Source organism: Myodes glareolus, chromosome 8 (genome assembly GCF_982192425.1).
Source record: "Myodes glareolus chromosome 8, mMyoGla1.1, whole genome shotgun sequence".
In the NCBI taxonomy this organism is placed as follows: domain Eukaryota; kingdom Metazoa; phylum Chordata; class Mammalia; order Rodentia; family Cricetidae; genus Myodes; species Myodes glareolus.
In genome coordinates, this window is record NC_142033.1 from 77341194 (window position 1) to 77362488 (window position 21295).

At 44.6% G+C, this 21295-nt stretch overlaps 2 long non-coding RNA genes across 2 annotated transcripts in view; both read left to right on the plus strand.

Annotated features, from left to right (window-relative positions):
- The first annotated feature begins 15170 nt into the window (after window positions 1-15170).
- LOC148121199 (uncharacterized) lies at window positions 15171-16512 on the plus strand. Its single transcript, XR_015738506.1, has 2 exons — window positions 15171-15909; window positions 16188-16512. It is a non-coding gene; the product is annotated as an uncharacterized LOC148121199 (long non-coding RNA).
- A 3900-nt stretch (window positions 16513-20412) lies between these two features.
- Window positions 20413-21295, plus strand: part of LOC146893913 (uncharacterized) — a 104100-nt gene continuing 103217 nt past the window's right edge. Inside the window, exon 1 of the long non-coding RNA XR_015002575.2 lies at window positions 20413-20564. This is a non-coding gene — a long non-coding RNA (uncharacterized LOC146893913). The remainder of the gene's footprint in view (window positions 20565-21295) is intronic.

The following is a 21295-nucleotide window of genomic DNA, read 5'->3' on the forward strand; positions in this document are numbered from 1 at the left end:
CTTTAGTCATTTAGTTATCTTAAAGAACTCCTTCATTACTTTCATTTTGGAAGGATCTTAGCCTCCTCTTTGTTAACTCTCTCAGGTGGATGAATTTTTCAATCAATGTTTTTAGTTCATCCCAAACCCACTGGGATGAAACGCCATCGCTTCCAGACACTAATTCAGAAAGAGTACACACGGCTCTCTGGGAGCTGCTTCTCCAGAGACACGATGCAGCACATGCATGGGGCAGGTCTTCGGGGAAGGCATCAGTGAAGACTAGAAGTTGCCAGGTGCCTCTCTTCACAGAAAGTGTCAAGCACAAGACACCAGGCACCAGAAACAAGGTGCAGAAAGACAGGAGGCACGACCTTGTCTATAAAGTTCCTCATGGAAGGGCAGACACAACACCTTCTCCACAGACTGCAGCGACAGAATGGCCCCATTGGTTTCTAAGTGGCGAGTGAAGTCCCATCATCCCTTCCAGGTTAATGGCGGAAGGACCACACTTGTCATTGAGGACAAGCTGCTTGTGTCTTGGGTGGTAGAGCTGGGCTGTGTGGCACGGCGTGCTGTTACTGTGGCTGGTGTCTTCTCAGGAGTATCTCTGTAGAAGCCAGCAAACACTGGTTCCACATCCAGAGAGCCCGACTACTGTCAGCCATGAAGTCACCATCTTATACTGTCCTGTTGTTTGCCTCCACCCCCTCCCCTGCAGCACCTCCCCTTCCAAGGCCCAGAGTGCCGGCTCCCCATCTCTTCAAATCAGGCCCAGAATAGCTTTCTGCTCCAGATGGCTGGTACACTTGGCCTAGCCTCCCTCCACCCTTTGCCAATCCTTGCAGCTTCCAGGCAGCACAGAGATGCAGCCTCCTGTGAGAAGACAGGGAGTGAGCACCAGACCACGGCCCTCCCAGCAAAGCTGGCATTTCAGGTGTCCATTTCCCCTTGACTGGCCCTTCATCACCCCCCACTTTTGTCTGATGTGAGGGGGAAAGCAGATTTCCTCTTTAAAAAGTAAGTCTAGGATTAGGTGGGCAAACCTGGTGTAGACAGACTGTTCACATGCTACACAGGCATTCCCTCCTCTAGCTCGACAAGAAGCCCTTGATTGTCTTCACAGGTGACCTCATGGAAGCCCAGAGCATCTAGATAAGTGCCCGAGGACTGGAACGTGATGCTTCATGGTGCCGGAATTTGCATCTTTCTATACTGTGCACAATGCCTCTTTCTGAACAGAAGAGACCCTGAGAGGAAAGGGTGATGTTAGGGTGTGAACGGAGAGCAAGCAGGAATTTAACCCCTGAGGTCAGTAGTGCTGAGAATGGGAAGCTCTCAGCTTGCAGTGCTGGACTGGAACCCCGGGCTTCCCATTTTGGAGGCAAGTACCCTAACACCGGGTGTCAAGAAGGTGAAAGTTTAGCCTATGGTGTGGAGGGTGGGAACTTTGAAAACTAAGATTAAATTAGGACGACTACAAAGAGAAGGCAGGAGGCCACGCAGAGAAGTGCTTCTGTGTTCTTGACATGATGTCATTGCTTGCTGCCACTCGAGCCATGTTTAGACTTTCAGCCTCTGAGACTGAGCGAGATGAACTGCTTTCTTAATAAAATGGCCTGCCACAGGCATAGCATTACAGTAACAAGAAGCAGATGAACGCAGTGCAGAAACACAGAAAGAAGAGAAAGACACCTCGCCCTCAGGTAGATATTTGGAAAGAGCCATCCATATGGATCATTGGTTCCAAGTCTGTGGGAACAAGGAAACCGTGTCTGCCCAACCAAGGATCCATGAAGCTCATCTCATGAAAAGATCAGGGTATTTCCCCAGAGTCCGCCGTGCGCGCGAATGAATTTTCATGAGGCTTAAGTATCAAAGGCTCTGCCTTCCACTCACCAGGATCCCATTAAGCGTCACAAACACTTCAAGTTTCAGTAAATACAAAGACATTTCAGCTGCCTTGCCTTTGATTTCCTGCCACGGTTTGCATGTGCAATCAGCCACCCTGGTTTCTTCTAATCTCCCTCGGTACAAATTTCTCCTGGTAAAATTGTCAAGAGAGTCAGAAAGCAGGGAGAGGTGTGGTTAGACACTTGGGATGTGCACAAACCTCTGGGAAGAGCTGCTCAAGTTGGCGAGGACCCGGGGACACATTCTGCAGGTAAAGGGACAGCAAGGAGAGCCGGGGGTGGGGGGGGGGGCTAGGAGTCTCAGCTGGTATCTTTCCCACCACACTCAGCTGTCCTGCACATCCCCCCATGGGACTGGTTAAACACAGTGGTGTCTTGTAAAGACCTTTGATGAGACCTTTGCAATTCAGACTGTGTCTGTTTTGACTGCCTGGGCCTCGCAGGACCCCTGTGGGCAAGTGGAGTGACCAAGACCCTTTCCAGGGCATTTGGCTGGATTTTGTAAGTAGTGGAATGAGCTGCGTGCTGGAGTTTCAGATCATCACAATGACGTCAGTGCAGAGATGGGTGAACACCGGACACGGGCCTTGCTACTCTCCCTGCCCGGGACTTACTCTTCATTGGGAAGTCCTTCCCTTAAGTGTCTTCATTGCATGTCATATAAGTCTCCCAGGGTTCCTCTAGCAACTACCCCAAATGGGGAGTCTAAAAACAACAGGACCTGATTTCCTGTTATGGAGCCTGGAAGCTCAGGTCAGTTTATGGGCAGGAGGGCTGTGCTCCCTTCAAGGGCTCCTGCTTCACCCCTTTGAGCGTCTGGTGGGTCCGGCCTCCTTGGCATCCCTTGCAGCAGAATGTCTCTCCATCCTCTGGCTCCGGGACACCCAGCTTCATCCTTGTGTGGCAAGTCTCTCTCCTCATCACAAAGCCGGTCACCAGAATAGGCCCTCATCTTAACCTGAATCTGTTTGTCTACTCCTATATCCACAGCATCAGAGACTAGGATGGGTATTTGAAAGGGCATGATTTGTATCCCAATATCTATTTTGGTAGGACTCTAGTAATAATTTTGATATAATAACTTGAGAGTCTGTACTTGATATACTTTCATACTTTAAAAATTGCTGCTTATTGCATACTACTTTGAAAGGCCAGTTGTCTTGTATTCTGAATTGTGTGTGTGTGTGCACGCCTGTGTCCCCATGAGCGTGCATTTGAGCACACAGGTGTATTCACACACATGATCACTTGTGTATGTGATGTGCACATCTCTGGTGATATGTATGCCCATGCCCCCATGCTTGTGCATTTGAGCACACAGGCATGTTCACATACATGATCACTTGCTTATGTGGTGTGCACATCTCTGGTGATGTGTGTGTGTGTGTCTGTGTGTGTGCCTGTGCCCCCATATGTGTGCATTCGAGCACACAGGCGTGTTCACACACATGATCACTTGCTTATGTGGTGTGCACATCTCTGGTGATGTGTGTGTGGGGTTTTTAGTGCTTGTTTGTATAGAGGAGTGTATGTGTTAGTCAGCTTTCTAGACTGTGACAAATGGCAGAGATGACCAGTTTATAAATAGAGGAGGATTCAGTTCATACTCTGTGACCTGGTTGCCTTGGGTCCGTGGTTGGACTATAAGTATAGAGGGGCCGTAGCAAAGGGGGCCTGCTCACTGGATGGCAGCTGAGAGCAAAAAGAGAGTGACAGAAAGAGATCTGGGTCCCAGAATTTCCTGCAAGGGCATTAACAGGTGACAGAACTTCCTTTCATGAGTTCCCTCCTCCCTCCCCGTTCCCTCTAGCACGTGGGCTGGTAGCCAGGCCTACAACATGTGGGCCTTTGGGATATTCCTGATCCAGTTGCAGCAGAGTGCAGTACGGGTGTCTTCAGGTTTAATAAGTTTCAGTTGAGTGTGTTGTTTGCGCCTTTCCCTGAGGGAACACATTCCCTAAACACCTGCACAGTCCCAGCCCCAGTTAGTCTTCACAGAGGCCTTGGGAAGTGGGGAGGGGAGATCACGCGTGTCAAGTCAGTCCCTGATGACTCAGAGAACACGTGGCCAGTGGTTGCTTGGGAATATTCAGTTAGTGACGAAAGCAGAACGTGTGACCCAGATGCTCTGTTGCCCCGCCCTTCTCTCCATATCCCAGAAGACCCTTCCGATACCTCAACACGGGAAGTCCTTAGACAAGGCCAAAACAAGTACATGGCTCTAACTGCACAAAAAGGGAAGATTCTGGCATGTGCAATGCTGGCTTAGATGTTATCACATTGACCTGGCCTGAGACATACTTGGCCTGTTTGCTCACCTGAGTGATGGGGTTCTGATAGCCTCCCCCCTTTCCTGATTTCCAGGTCCTTGCTCTCTACCCCAGGAGCACGTATACACGGTTACAACATTGAACACGGCCGCTGTACTCTTCAGTACCGTGTGTCTTGTTCCTCTCTGGCTGGCTGGCCCATCCTCAGACAACAGGGAGATTTGATATTAGGAAGGAATGAGATAGAGTGTTTCATTATTCATCCATCCACCTGACTTCTCAACATACGTCCTGGTTAGTTTTTTTTTTTTTCCATCTTGACACAAGTTGGGGTCCTCTGAGAGAAGGAGACCTGACTTGAGAAAATGCTTCCATCAGATGGGTCTGAAGGCAACTCTTGATGGCATTTCTGTGATTAATGCCTGATGAGAGAGTGTCCAGTCTGCCGTGAGTGGTGCCATCCCTGCTCAAGTGGTTCTTAGTTGTGGAAGAAAAGCAGGCTGAGCAAGCAAGGGGAGCAAGTCAGTAGCTTTTCCATGGCATCTGCTTCAGTTCCTGCATCCAGGTTTCTGCCTTGAGTTTCTGCCTTAGCGTCACTTAGTAGACTGTGACACCATAGATCTGAGCCAAATAAATCCGTTCCTCCCTAAGTGGCTTTTGGTCACTGTCGTTATCACAGCAGTAGAAATCAAACTAAGACACCAGAGCAGATGGTTCTCTCTGTGCACGAGTCAGGAGCATGGACGAGCACACACTGCACTAAATGGGAGTCAAAGTGAGGGATTCTGTGCTCAAACCCGCGAGTCCAGGGCCTTCGTCTCAGCTTGGCTGTCGTCAATGGCAGTCGCTCTGCTGGAACGACCACTTTACCACTGGATTCTCCTAGTGGGGAGGGGCTGTGCCTGGTACCCAGTTGCAACAAGCTGTGCCTAGAGGAAGCTGCAGCTGCCAGGGAAGGACCTCCAGCCGCATGAAGGGTGGTTGCCAGCATGTGGTCCATTTGCTTTGTACCTGTGACAGTCCTGCTGGGGGCAGGGTGTTGCAGAAACCCCTTCCTGCCCATTATATGGTGAAGGGCACAGGTCCTCATTTTATGCGTTCTTGGTGTCTCAGAACAAGAGGCTTCTGCCCGTGGGGACCGGGAAGGTTTGCAGGAATCCCCACAGCTCTGCACAAGATCTTGTTAGGCCTTTTCTACTGAACAGAGTGTACAGCATCTGACCTAACAGCCAAGTGAATCCCGGGCCCCAGCCACTGGGTCACAGCAGAGTGAACCTCACTGTAAGCAGTACTTTCTCGCAGCTGACAACTTGAGAAGAAAGGAAACATTGCAAAACATTTCTAGGTGGGCTCCCCTGCCAGGGGCGCAGCTGTTAGAGTTGTTAGAGAGGGAAGAACTCTCTGGCTGCTAGGACAGACAGGGTGTGTTCCAGCAGACCCCAGGTCCAAGGGCTGTCTGAGGCGCAGTCCTCATGGTTGTTCTGTGTATAGGCCGTTGGTGGAAGACAGAAGTGTGGGGGCTCCCCCACGGGCTGTAGAAGCGACGAGGACTCTGGTCACACCCTGGGTCTGCCCTTTACCGCTGCAGAGACTCAGAGGGAATAAGCACGCTGCTTACGAAGGTCCTAGGAGACCCAAGTAGACAGGACAGACAGTCTGGATTGAGATCTCTCGAGTATTTACAAGGTGCCTGCGTGTTCTTCCCGTTGAAGAATGTGCAGGGAAGCTGAGGATGGAGTGGGAAGATCGTGCTGCCAGAGAAACCCTGTGTGTGGAGATCCTCACCAAGCCTCCTCCCTGGAAGGAGAAGAGGGCCCTGCCCTGGCCACCCAGAGGACACCACAGGGACGCTGTGTGCAGAACACAGTCACAGGTGACTTCTTAAAAGGCATGAGCACACCGCTAATCTTATTAACATCCTTATTTATTTTTACAGCGACAGAAACTTTAAGTTCCCAGAACTAGGATGATGACCCAACATAACTGGTGAACATACACCGCAACCTCAGGATTCTTTTTTCCTTCTTGTTTATTATCTCCTTTTGACCTTTAATTGCCCTCGATTGGTGACTCCACCTGGGAGTCAGGAGCATTTCAGATCAGCTGACGCTGACTAGGCCCCATATCGCTGAACTCTGAATAATAAAAATTCCCTAGCCAGACCATGAAATATCTCAGTTTTTAGGGTGTCACCATGGCTAGGAGGAAGGAACCATTTTGGCATTCATATTGGTGAATAATGGTCTTTATAGGACAGACTTTATTGATAACTGTGCCCTCAAATCCCCCTGGGCTGTCCCAGTCATGTCCCAACCCCCACAGAGCTAACCATGTCCCAGATTTATCTTAATTTTTCCTTTTCTTTCTTCGTAGGTTCCCCCCAGTTGGTATGGTGTGCTGTACTTGGTCTTCTTTGGAGGGACTTGTGCTGTGTTGATTATTGTGTGCTTGCTTCTGGTGAGAACCTGTGCCTCTGAGTCCTCCAAGTGATGTTGGCAGCAGCTCTGTGTCCAGTGTCACCGTAGGTCTGTTGTCCACACTGAGGACAGGGCTGCTGGCCCAGAAGGAGCAGATGTGGAGTATGTGACTGACTAGTACCTGGAGGGCATGTAAAACAAGCTGGCTCATGAGCCACAGAGAGGTTTTCCTACTGCTAGGACTGGCTAGTCTAAATTAATAAATCACACACTTGTATAAACCCCACACACAGACACAGATATGGTACAGAAACACAGATGAACAGGTACACACACAGAGACATAGACACACACAGACACAAACAGACACAGATGCACAAACAGAAACAAGCATACACAGATAGACACATATAGGCTGACACACACACACAGATTCACACACACACACTGACACACACATCCCATAGACACAGGCAAACACACACACAAACACACAGACACACACACAGACATACAACACACAGACACACAGAAACAAACACAGACAGACACATGACACACAGACATAGACAGACAGACACATGTGGTATGTAAGTAGAAAGGGGACTGTTTGGAAGAAGGGGCTAGTGGACAAGAGAGGGTAGCAGGAAGTGAATCATCAAATGAAATACTGAAATGTAAATGCCTTTATGAAACTCTTCACTTTGTACAATGAATATACACTAATATAAAAATTTAAAAACTAAAATTAAATATAGATTTTCACATGAAACAAAAATACCAAACCCTAAAGCACACTTTAAGCTAGTGAATGCATTAGAAGAAAGCACATTTTTGTTTGAGGAAATGACAAAAAATACAATTTTTTAAAGTTTAAGATTAATCAGACTTGAGTTTAAAATTTAGCAAGCTAACAAAAGCAAGCTAATTAAATATATTTCAATAATGTCATTGTGGACTTAGCTGATCAAATATATATATTGCTATACAAAAACCATAGACTGATTTATTTTGTCTTGGGTTTTAAGATCGAGTTGCATGTAGCCCGGGCTGATCTTAAGAATGGCTTTAATTAAGGAAGATCTTGAGTTCCTAAGTCTCCTGCCTCCACCCTCCAAGTGCTGGGATGACAGTTATATGCCACCTTGTCCATGTCTCATAGCCTATATATAAGGACTAGGTATTTTATTTTAATTTATCCTTATTCTAATTGACAAATGACATATACATATTTATGGTATTCGGTCAAATGTTTTGGTATATTATACATTGCTGAATGGCCATTACAATTCAAAATAATCGACATACCTAGTGTCGCTTGAGATGAGGACACTTCAAGATGCTCAGTGTTTTCAAGTGTGCAGGGTTTTGTTTGCTATAAGCACCCTGCTGGACAACACTCAACTCAGCCCTGTGGCAGCCGAAACTCATGTGACCCAGTCTTCTCCACAGTGCCCACCAGCCAGCCTCTGGCTGTGCTCTCTCTGCATCTGAGTTTCCCAAGATTTATGGAGATGTGAGATGCTGAAGAGTTTGTCTTCTGGGACCTGGCTGTCTCATTGAGCATGCCATTTTCAATGTAACTGTGCCGCAATGGAGGCAGAGACACAGCTCGGTGTCAGAAACAATTTCGTCACTGTTCAATTTCTTACCATCCACAACCACAAGTCACCTACTGGCTGAATGGGCGGGAACTGGTGACAGTTGGACAAAGTTCCCACATTAAATTGTGGCCTCATTTGGCTTTATGAGAGACATATCAATCAAAATATCATCATCTTTAGTCAAACATTTTGTTGTTGAGATAGAAACCACAAGGTGGTGCCACTTGTCACCTATTCCAATTTACAGTGTCTACTGTTACAACAACAACAACTGCCAAGAGGGCTGAGTGGACAAAGGTGACTGCCACCAAACCTTCCAGTCAATCTCTGGGACCCACAAGGGAGAAGGAGAGAATTGAATCTGAAAAGTTGTCTTCTGACCTCCATATGTTTGCCATGGCATTGTGGCATGTGTGTGCACATGCAAGCATGCGTGCACGTGTGCGCGTGCACACACACACACACACACACACACACACAATGTATAAGAAAAACAAACATCTGAAAGACTACAGATGTGTGTGGAGGTACGGAGAAAGAGGAACCCTTGTGCATTGTTGGTGGGGAGGTCGAGCCCTGTGGCTGTTCTGAAAAACAATGCAATTATTACACATTGAAAAAAGAATCCCCACAGATTCAGTGACGTTACTTCTTTGTCTACACCCCAGATGACTTAGTTTTCTTTCTTTTATTGAAAATAGATTTTTTTCATTCAATATATTCTGATTGTGGTTCTTCTCTTCCCATTCCTCCAAGACTCCCCCCACATTCCCTTTCTTTGGAATCCACACCTTTCTGCTCTTGTTAGAAAACAAATAGGCATCAAAACGAGATAAAACAAAGACAAACAAACCAAAACAGGACAAAACAAACAAACAGAAGAAAATGTGTAAAAGAAAAAGCATAAGATGTTCCTGTAGACAGAGACATACATGTTTGCCTGCACAGGGATCCCCTAAAAGTGCAAAACTGGAAGCCATAATAAATATGTGAGGGACCTGTAAGTTTTAAAAAAAAAAAGCCCTGTGAAAATATAATGGAACAAAGAACCTTCAAAGATGCCACTGAGTTCATTTTGTGTCGGCTGTCTACTGCTGGGCATGGGGCTTGACCTTAAGAGTGGTTTGTATTTCTGGTGAGACTCTGTTGGAGAGAACTGAGTTTTCATTTGAGATTGGCTATCAATTGGACGGTGTTTCTAGGTTAAGGGGAGGGGCTATGCATTCACTTCCACTCTCAGTGCTGAGACCCCATCTATGCAGATCCATGCCAGCTTCTTCATGCTGCCAGTATATGTTCATATGTGTTCTATGTGTTTGTATGTGTCTTGGTTCTGTTGTGTTTAGAAGGCTTTGCTTCCTCGGTTTTCCCCAAGCCTACTGGCTGGTACAGTCTTCCTGCCTCCTCTTCTGAAGAGTCTCCTAAGTCCTGAGTCAAGGGATTCGATGGAGACATCCAATTTAGGACTGAGTGTTCCAAGGTCTCTCACTCTGTACACATTGCTCAGTGTGGGTCTCTGTATTTGTTCTCATCTACTGCAGGAGGAAGCTTCTCTGACGATGACCCGAGCAAGGCACTGATCTCTGAATATAGCAGAATGTCATTAGGAGTTATTTTATTGCTATGTTTCTTTGGCAGAACAGTGATACTTGGTTTTCCACTAGGCCCCTGACTTATGTGGTCTCTAATTCTTGGCCACCGGAGTAGGAACAGTTTTGTGTATGGGTTCCATCTCATGGAGCATGTCTTAAATCCAATCAGATAGTGGTTGGTTGCTCCCACAGGATTCGTGGCATTATTACAGTAGCATCATGCAGGCAGGTCGTCACTGTACAAATGAAGACTTTGTGGCTAGGTTGCTGTTTCCCTTTCTTCTTCAGCAGCATGCACAGTACCTTCCAGTCCCATGAACACTAGTCCACAGGGGTGAAGACTCGTAGACACCAGTTTTACTCTTGAATGTTCAATGGTGCTGTCATCAAAAACAGGGCCTTGCTGTCAGTTTGTGAAGGTCAATCAACAGACTGGGCTGTTTGGGGGTGTCCATGGGGCAGGCCCCCTTGGCCAACAACACTATTGGTGTTACCCATTTCCAGCACTGGAAGCTTCATTTGGTAACAAGAGATGTTCAGTTGAGGCTTCATCTAACCCATTATTTGACAGTTTCATTTAGATTGCCTTTATATGTGTATATATTTTAAGAAGCTTCTACTGTATTAATTTTCCACATGGCCCCTCAAATGGCCCAAAGTTTTAGCTATCATCCTCACATTTCCTCCCTTACACCTTACTTCTCTCCCCTTCCCCATTTGATCTTCTCATTCCCGTGCCCCCTTCCTCTATAACTTTCTATTTCCCCTTCCTAGAGACATCCATTTCTCCCCCTCATTCCCTTACTCTTAACCTATGTGGTTAGCTTATTTATCAAAGACTTATTTTGTAACATTGGCATGTAAACACACACACATACACACACACACACACACACACACACACATATACACACACCATTTTTGTCTTTCTGGGTCTGGGTTCTGGGTTATTTATTGTACTGGATAATTTTATTTCAACTTGACACAGCTAATGTCATCTGAGATGAGAGAACCTCAAATAAGAGTGGGGGAGCGGGAGGGAATAGGAGGAGGGGAGGAAGTGGAAATTCTGAACGGTATTATTTATAAAGCAAAAAAGAAAATACCTCCATAAGATCAGGCTGCAGCCAAGACTGTAGGGTATTTTCTTAACTAGCGATTGATGTGGGAGGGCTCAGGTCATTGTGAGTGGGGCCATTCCTGGGCTAGTGGTTCTGGGTTCCATAAGAAAGTAGACTAAAAAAGCCATTGGAAGCAATCCAGGAAGCAGTAATCCTCCATAGCAGCTCCTGCCTCCAGGTTCCTGCCCTGTTTGAGTTCCTGTCCTGACTTCCTTCAGTGGTGGACTATAGTGTGGAAGTGTTAGCCAAATAAACCCTTTCCTGCCCATCTTGCCTGTGGTTGTGGTGTATCATCACAGCATTAGTGACCCTATCTAAGATGCTCCACTTAGGATGAGTTTTTTCTTGATCCATACATTTATCTTCTAATTTCATGTTTTTTAACAGCTGAGTAATATTCCATTGTGTAAATATAGCACATTTTCTTTGTCCATTCATCCATTGATGGACACCTAGGCTATTTCCAGTTTCTAGCTATTAGGAATAGAACAGCAATGAACATGGTTGAGCAGGCGTCTCTGTAGGATGAAGAAGTGTTCTTTCTGTATCTGCTGAGAGTGTGACAGCCTCCTGAGGACCCTTCATGTGGTTTTCTATAGTGGATTCACAAGTTTACACTCCCATTAGTAATGGCTCTGCCCTCACCTTACTCGACATCCTTGACAGCATGAGCTGTCACTCGTTTGATGCATCTTGGCCATTCTGACTGGTACGAGATGAAACCTGAAAGTAATTTTGATTGCATTTCCCTGATGACTAAGGATATTGAACATTTCAGTGCTTTTCAGCCATTTGTATCTCTGCTATTGAGAATTCTCTGTTTATATCTGTACCCCAATTTAAAAATTGGGTTGTTGCTACAACTAGAGAAAGAGGTTTCTGAGCTCCTGGATGGACAGTTTTGCTCCCTAGATTCTAGCCCCCAGGGGCACATCTTGTGCCCCACCCCACCTACTACACCATCAGAGACCAGGCAGCAGTGTCCTTGCTATCCCCAAACATCCCTGGCTGCATCAACTACGACTGAAGGCACAGGCCCCACTTGCAAGGCTAGGAGGAAGAGATGGGCAGACAGCAGTGAAGAATATATTCAACAACATAAAGAGTAATATGATAACCCCAGAAACTAATGGTTCTACAACAGCAAGACCTGAACAGCCCAATGTAGATGAAGCAGAAAAAATAATCTTAAAAATAACTTTATGAAGATTTCTTCTTAAAGAAGAAATTAAAAATTCCCTTAAAGAAATGGAGGAAAAAACAAACAAAAATTTTGAAGAAAGTAATCCCTTAAAGAAAAAAGACCAGAAAACCATGAAAAACCAATCAAACAAATAAAGGAGACACTTCAAGACTTGAAAATTGAAACAGAGGCAATAAAGACAACACAAACCAAGGGAATTCTGGAAATGGAAAATCTGGGTAAGCAAACAGGAATTATTGATGCAAGCATACCTAACAGAATGCAAGAGATAGAAGAGAGAATCTCAGATGTTAAAGATATGGTAGAGAAAATAGATTTAATGGTCAAAGAAAATATTAAATCCAACAAATTCTTAACACAAAACATCCAGGAAATCTGAGACACCATGAAAAGACCAAACTTAAGAATGATAGGGATTGAAGGAGAAGAAACCCAGCTCAAAGGCACAGAAGATATGTTCAACAATGTAGAAGAAACCTTTCCCAACCTAAAGAAAGATATCCCTATGAAGGTACAAGAAGCTACAGAATATCAAATAGACTGGACCAAAAAAAAGTCCCCTCACCATGTAAAAACCAAAACACTAAACATACAGAATAAAGAAAGAATATTAAGAGCTGCAAAAAAAGGCCAACTAATATGTAAAGGCAGACCTATCAGAATTATACCCAACTTCTCAACAGAAACTCTGAAAGCCAGAAGGTCCTGGACAGACATTTTACAGACACTAAAAGACTACAGATGCCAGCCCAGATTACTATACCCGGCAATGTTTATTACTATACCCAGCAATGTTTACAATCACCGTATATGGAATAAAAAAGATATCCCATGTTAAAACCAGATTTAAATAATACCTATTCACAAATCCAACCTTATACAAAATACTAGAAGGAAAATTCCAACTCAAGGAAGTTAGCCGCACAAACAAAAACACAAACAAAAGGTAACCTCACATCAACAAACCCCAAAGAAGGGAAACATACAAACACCACCACCACCACCACCACCAGAAAAATAACAGGAATTAACAATCACTGGTCATTAACATCTCTTAATATCAATGGACTCAATTCACCACTAAAAAGACATAGGTTAGCAGGATGAATACAAAAACAGAACCCATCCTTCTGTTGCATATAAGAAATACACCTCAACTACAAAGACAGACAATGCATCAAAATAAAGTGTTGGGAAAAGATTTTCCAATCAAATAGACTAAAGAAACAAGCTGGTGTAGCTATCCTAATATCTAACAAAGTAGACTTCAAACTAACTTAATCAAAAGAGATGGAGAAGGACATTCCATGTTCATCAGGATGAAGTCTCAATTATGAACATCTGTGCCCCAAATGCAAGGGAACCCACATTTGTAAAAGAAACATTACTACAGCTTAGCTCACACATGAAACCCCACACACTAATAGTGGAAGACTTCAACACCCCACTTTCACCAATGGACAGGTGTTGGGAGCCACCTGGAGGCACAGGTGGTCCTGCAGTTTGGAGGTAGCCATGTGGGGCTGAGCACCCTTGCCTGCACATGCTCAGACCAGCAGAATGGCATTAACCAATCAGGACAGCGTTCAAGCCTCTTCACCTTTTAAAAGCAGCTGCCTCGGGGCCCAACGCTCTCTCTCTAAGCTTTCTCTCGTCCCTGCTCTATCTTCCCTTCCCCCAATTTTCCTCAAGGGAATGCTCCAAATAAAGATGTGACCAGAGAAGGAATTCTCGTTTTTGGTGGCGTTCATTCCTGCCGGTCAGGATGGCCCCCCGCAACTGGTGCTCGAAACCCCGGGACGCTGAGGGACCCTGACAACTACGCCGGGGGACCCTGAGAAGGAAGTGCCCAGCAACGTGCTGAAAGTCCGGGAGAAAAAAAGCTGAAATCAGACACCAGGACAGAGAGCCGTGAATTTCAGAACTCTGAGAACGTGGAGCGGTGAGTGACGTCAGTTGAATTCCCCCAAAAAGGGGAGGAAAAAGAATTTCAAAGGATAGGCCTAATAAGAAAAGAAAATACAAAAAAAAATCAAAGTTAAGGTATCTGAAAGAAGGTACAGAAAGCAACGGGGAAGAAAAATCCCTTAAGTTCAGTGCAGGAGGAATGTGAACAGCAGCAAAAAAGGCGAGGTAACTAAGGCGGGACTATGAGGACGATGGGGTACGGGAGACCGCGGCTTCCGCTCCCTTTCCGTCCACCTCCGTACTCGCTGTTAGAGACTGGAGGCAACAGTCTCGTAGGGAGGCGAGTTTGATCGTGTTCTAAGACTGCCTTTCCTATTCTTAAAGAGCCACAGAGCTTTTGGAGGTGATTTTCGCCTAATTTTGTTAAGAGAGCTCAGTCTCTGGCTCTCACGTACAGAAAACTTAAACTTTGTTTGAGGAAGTAGCCGGCGGTGGTGGCGCACGCCTTTAATCCCAGCACTCGGGAGGCAGAGGCGGAAGCTGCGTGGTGAGCAGCAGCGCTGCTAAAGACCTAAAGATGGAGAGGGTCCAAACTCTGAACTGTGTTTCCATAGCAACATGGGCGGGCGGAGATGAGTTCCCAGAGAACGGGGCTCCGCGCGCGGGCAGACCGGGCAGGAGAAGCCCCCCCACGGGTGGGCGGATGCCCCCCTCGCCCGAGCTTGGCGGTGCGAATTCAATGCCTGAGGTGAGGCTGAGGTACAGTTCGCAGTTATGGGATAAACGGCGAGCCCGCGCACGGCCCGGGGCGGGGCCATGCCTTTGGGCCATGCGGAGCGCGCGCCACAATGGGCCTCAGAGGTGGGGCAACCGCCGCTGTCTGCTGCTGCCGCCCTCAGCCAAGGTCGCCAAAAAATTCAGTCAGATAAAAACATTTGTCGCCAAAAAATCAGTCAGATAAAAACATTTATCCCCCAAACATCGCCCCGTCGTCAGCAGGAAGCAGCTAGATCGATGGTCTACGCCCACTTTCCCTCAAAGAACTGGTCCTAATTATCATAATAAAGGCGCGTCAACCTGGTTACCATTACCTATTGCCTCTGGCAATGGGTGGAATAAAACAATGCTACCTAGAGGCTTTTCCATCTGAATAGTGGAGCTGGAGAGATGGCTCAGAGGTTAAGAGCACTGACTGCTCTTCCAAAGGTCATGAGTTCAATTCCCAGTGACAACTATTTTGGGGTTAAACAATAGAGGGGGACTACCCTACCAGTGACAGCTTCCCCCAGAGAAAGGATTTCTCTTGCATTCTTTACACTTAATTTTTAATTCAAAATTTTGCTGGAAAAACTGCAACAGACAGAGATGCTCTGTTTGAAAGCAATTCCGTTTAATTCTAAGGCCTGCTTTGATGGCACAGACAAACAAGATTTGCTTTTTGAAGCAGAGACCTACAGGTCTCTAAGTTCAAAACCAGCCTACTTCCAGTACTGATTGTGCTGAATTTTTACATTGAGAGTTTTTAATACTCTTAAATGTTTATTTGGGAGGAGAGTTTTGTTTATGTTTTTCTAGGAATGCTGACATACATCTGGATGCCAGCGAGACTGACAAGAGAGATAAAGAAGATGACCCAGTGGATGCTGAGTGTCCTGCTGTGGAAGATTCGTGCGGAGGCAGCAGTGATGACCCTCTGGGCAGTGTCAAGAGCAGCTGTTTCACACCATCGACTTGAGCAACACCCTGTTCAACCTCTTATCTCTTAACAATTTTCTGACTGACTCTATTTTGCCTTTTCCTTCCTTAGGAATGGGTGGGAGCAGAGATATCCTTGGCATGCTGTGTCTAGGTGGAAGTGCTGTATGTCTTTGATTGGTGTGCTACCTGCTAGCCCAAGTGAGGTGGGACAAGGTCTTTGTGACACAGGCCTTGGCATCCTTGGTATGTGTATCCTCACCCCAAGTTTGACTCTCAGCTTCTAAAGAGCTCATAGGCAATTAGCCATGCATAGCCTTTGTACCCTCTAGGGACCAGATAGTCCCACAAAGCATGGAGGAAGGTATGCATAGGCGGAGGGTGTGCAGACACAGCCCTAGCACTCCCAGGGAAGTAGTTGTCCCATTGCACGGGAAGGGTGTGTCTTGCTTTTCTTTTCTTTAATCGGTCCACACATCATGAGGTGGGGACCAGATTGAAGAATAGTTTTGCCTTATTGCTCTTATTAACAAGAGAAGAGGGAGATGTTGGGAGCCACCTGGAGGCACAGGTGGTCCTGCAGTTTGGAGGTAGCCATGTGGGGCTGAGCACCCTTGCCTGCACATGCTCAGACCAGCAGAATGGCATTAACCAATCAGGACAGCGTTCAAGCCTCTTCACCTTTTAAAAGCAGCTGCCTCGGGGCCCAACGCTCTCTCTCTAAGCTTTCTCTCGTCCCTGCTCTATCTTCCCTTCCCCCAATTTTCCTCAAGGGAATGCTCCAAATAAAGATGTGACCAGAGAAGGAATTCTCGTTTTTGGTGGCGTTCATTCCTGCCGGTCAGGATGGCCCCCCGCAGACAGGTCAGACAGACAGAAACTTAACAGAGAAATAAGGGGACTAACAGATGTTATGACTCAAATGGACTTACCAGATATTTATAGAACATTCCATCTAAGCTCAAAAGAATATACCTTCTCAGAACCTCATGAAGCTTCTCTAAAATTAATCACAAAGCAAACCTCAAAAGATACAAAAAATGGAATATCCACTGTATCTTATTAGATCACCATGGCTTAAAGTTAGAATTCAACAATAACGCTAGCTGAGGAAAGTCTACAAACTCTTGGAAATTGAACAGCGCTCAACTGAATCATCACGGGATCAAGGAACAAATCAAGAAACTAAAGATTTCCTAGAATTCAATGAAAATGAAAGCACAACATACTCAAACTTGTGGCACATTATGAAAGCAGTGCTAAGAGGAAAGTTCAAAGAACCAAGTGCCTACATAAAGAATTTGGAGAAATCTCACACTGGTGACTTAACAGCATACCTGAATGCTCTAGGACAAAAAGAAGCAAACTCACCTAGGAGGACTAGATACCAGGAAATAATCAAATTGAGAGCTGAAATCAATAAAATAGAAAAGAGAAAAATACAAAGAAACAAAGAAATAATGAGTTGGTTCTTCAAGAAGAAAATCAACAAGATGGATAAACTCTTATTCACTAACCAAGAGGCAGAGAAAGAATATACAAATGAATAGAGTCAAAAATGAAAAAGGGAGCATAACAGTAGACCCTGAGGAAATCCAGAGAATCATTAGGTCATGTTTCAAAAACCTGTACTTCACAAAACTGAAAAATATAAAAGAAATGGAAAATTTTCTAGATAGGTCCACTTACCAAAATTAAATCAAGACCAGATAAAGAATTTAAATAGACCTCTAACCCCCAAGGAAATAGAAGCAGTCATCAAAAGTTTCCCAACCCCAAAACTCCCAAGGCCAGTTGGTTTCAGTGTAGAATTGTACCAGAATTTCAAAGAAGATTTAATACCAATACTCCTCAAACTGTTCCACACAATAGAAATAGAAGGACCATTGCAAAAACTCTTTTTACAAGGCTATAATTACCTTGATACCAAAACCACACAAAGACATTAGTAAGAAAGAGAATTACAGACCAATCTCCTTCATGAACGTTGATGAAAAATACTCAATAAAATACTTGCAAACAGAATCAAAGAACATATAAAAAAATCAGACAGCATGATCAAGTAGGCTTCATCCTAGAGATACAGGGATGGTTCAATATACGAAAATCTATCAATGTAATCTACCATATAAACAAACTGAAAGTAAAAAACCACATGACCATCTCATTAGATGCTGAAAAAGTCTTGGACAAAATCCAACATCCCCTCATGATGAAGGTCTTGGGGAGATCAGGCAAACAACATACCTCAACATAATAAAGACAATATATAGCAAGCCAACAGCCAACATCAAGCTAAATGGAGAGAAACTTAAAGCAATTCTACTAAAATCAGGAACAAGACAAGGCTGTTGACTCTCTCCATATCTATTCAATATAATACTGGAAGTTCTAGCTAGAGCAATAAGAAAACAAAAGGAGATCAAGGAAATACAAATTAGAAAGGAAGAAGTCAAAGTTTCACAAAGTTTTGCAGATGATATGATACTATATATAAGTGACCCCAAAAAACTATACCAAGGACCCCCTACAGCTGATGAACACCTTCAGTAATATGCTTGATACAAGAGTAACTCAAAAAATCAGTAGCCCTTCTATATACAAATGATACATGGGCTGAGAAAGAAACCAGAAAATATTACCCTTTACAATAACCACAGATAACTTAAACTATCTTGGGATAACTCTAACCAAACAAGTGAAAGACCTGTATGGTAAGAACTTCAAGTTTTTAAAGAAAGAAATTGAAGAAGATATCAGAAAATGGAAAGATCTCCCATGCTCCTGTATATGTAGGAGCAACATTGTAAAAATGACAAACTTACTAAAAGCAATCTACAGATTCAATGCAATGCCCAGCAAAATCCTTCACAGACCTCAAGAGAAAAATACTCAACTTCATATGGAAAAACAAAAACCCCAGGATAGCCAAAACAATCTTGTACAATAAAGAAACTCCCAGAGACATCACCATCCCTGATTTCAAGCTCTAGTATAAAATTATAGTAATAAAAACAGCTTATTATTGGCATAAAAAGAGACGTAGATCAATGGAATTGAATCGAAGACCTGGATAGTAATCCACACACCTATGAACACCCGAGTTTTGACAAAGAAGCCAAAATTGTACACTGGAAAAAAGAAAATATCTTTAATAAATGGTGCTGACATAATTGGATACCAACATGTAGAAGAATGTAAATAGACCCATATCTGTCTCCATGCACAAAACTCAAGTCTAAATGAGTCAAAGACCTCAACAAAAATCCAGTTACACTGAATCTGATAGACGAGAAAGTGGGAAGTAGTGTTGAACGCATGGGCACAAAAGACGACTTCCTAAACATAACACCCGTAGCACAGACACTAAGAGCAACAATAAATACATGGGAACTCCAGAAACTGAGAAACTTCTGTAAGGCAAAGGACATGATCAATTAAGACGAAATGGCAGCCTACAGAATGAGAAAAGATCTTCACCAATCCCACATCTTTCAGAGGCTTAATCTCCAAAATATATAAAGAACTCAAGAAACTAGACATTAAAATACCAAATAATCCAATTAAAAAATAGGGTACAGATTTAAACAAAGACTTTTTATCAGAAGAAACTCAAAATGCAGAAAAACATTTAAGGAATTGCTCATCATCCTTAGCCATCAGGGTAATGTCAATCAAAATAACTCTGATATCATATCTGTCATAATGGCTAAGATAAAAAGTACTGATGACAGTTTATGCTGGAGAGGATGTGGAGTAAGGGAACACTCTTCCATTGCTGGTGGTAGTCCTAACTTGTACAGCCACTTTGAAAATCAGTATGATGTTTTCTCAGAAAACTGGGACTCAATCTACCTCAAGATCCAACAACGCCACTCCTGGGCATATACCCAAAGGATGTACACTCATACCACAAGGACACTTGCTCAGTTATGTTCATAGCACCATTATTCATAATAGCCAGAACCTGGAAACAACCTAGATGCCCCTCAATTGAAGAATAGATAAAAAAAAATGTGGTACATTTACACAATGGAGTATTACTCAGTGGTTAAAAAAAATAAAGCAATGATACCTTGAAATTTGCAGGAAAATGGATGGAACTGAGTGAGGTAATCCAGACCTAGAAAGACAAACATGGTATGTGCTCACTAATAAGTGTATGGTGTATATTAGACATAAAGCAAGGATAGCCAGGCTACAAATCACAACTCCAGAGAAGCTGGGTAAAAAGGAGGACTCTTAACAGGAACACAAATGGAAGGCCCCAGAAAAGGGAAATAGTTAAGATCTCCTAGGTTAACTAGGAGGGAGTAGAAGGCAGGGGATGGCGGATGGGAACATGAGGGCTCAAGATGAGTTGCGGGGGACAGAGTGGGAGAGCAATGAAAGAGATATTTTGGTAGAGGGACCCATTGCGGGGTTAGGGAGGAACCAAATGTAATGGATTAATACAAATTGCTGTGAATCCCCGGCGGCAGCAGGCAGCAGAAACGCTGTAGGTCCCCAAGCCTTGGCAGGCAGCAGGCCATGTGGTGGCAGGCAGCGGGCAACGGGTCCTGAGAGCAGCCAGTCCCAGGCAGGGATGGCACACAAGACCATGCGGCAGACCTCTGAAGGTGGCTGGTCCCCGGTGGTGAGCCATGTGGTGGTGGCAGGTGAGAGACAGATGGATAGGCACACCATGCAGAGTGAGGTTGGATATTTAGTGGTTATGGAAGGGAAGAGAGAAGGGAAGAAGAACAGAACCTCCATCCAGTAACTGATGGAAGCAGATGCAGTGATCCATAACCAAGCACTGGGCTGAACTCCTGGAACTCAGCTGAAGAGAGGGAGGAGGAATCCTATGAGCAGGGGATAGGTAAGATCATGATTGGGAAAACCACAGAGACAGCTGACCTAAGCTAGAGGGAGCTCACTGACTCTGAACTGACAGCTGGAAATCCTGCATGGGACTGAACTAAGCCATCTGAATGCAGGTGACAGTTACTTGACTTGATCTGTTGGGGGAGGGTCCTGGGAGTGGGGCCAGGACGTATCCTGGGTATATGAACTGAATTTTTGAAGCCCATTCCCTGTGAAGGGATACCATGCTCTGCCTTGATACAGGAGGGATTTGGTACTGTCTCAACTTGGTATGTCAGACTTTGTTGACTCCCCAAAGGAGGTCTTATACTCTCTGAGGAGTGGGAGTTGGGGTTGGATGGGAGAATGGGAGGGAAGGGAAGCCAGGTCTGGTATATAAAGTGAAAAAAACTTTGAATAAAAACATGAACAAAATTGGGTTGTTCTCTCAACGTCCAGTATTTTGAATTCTTTACATATTAGATACTGGATCTCTATCAGAAGTGTAGTTGGTAAAATCTTTTCCCATTTTGTAGCCTGATGCTTTGTCTGAATGATGGTGTCCATTGTCATACAGAAGCTTTTCTGTTTCATGGGGTCCTATTTATTGTTGTTCTTAGTGCCTGTGCTAATGGGGTTCTGTTCACAAGAGCTTTTCCTATGCCAACGAATTCAAGTCTATTCTGCACTTTCTCTTCTATCAGATTCAGGTTATCTGGTTTTATGTTGAGGTTTGTGATTCATTGG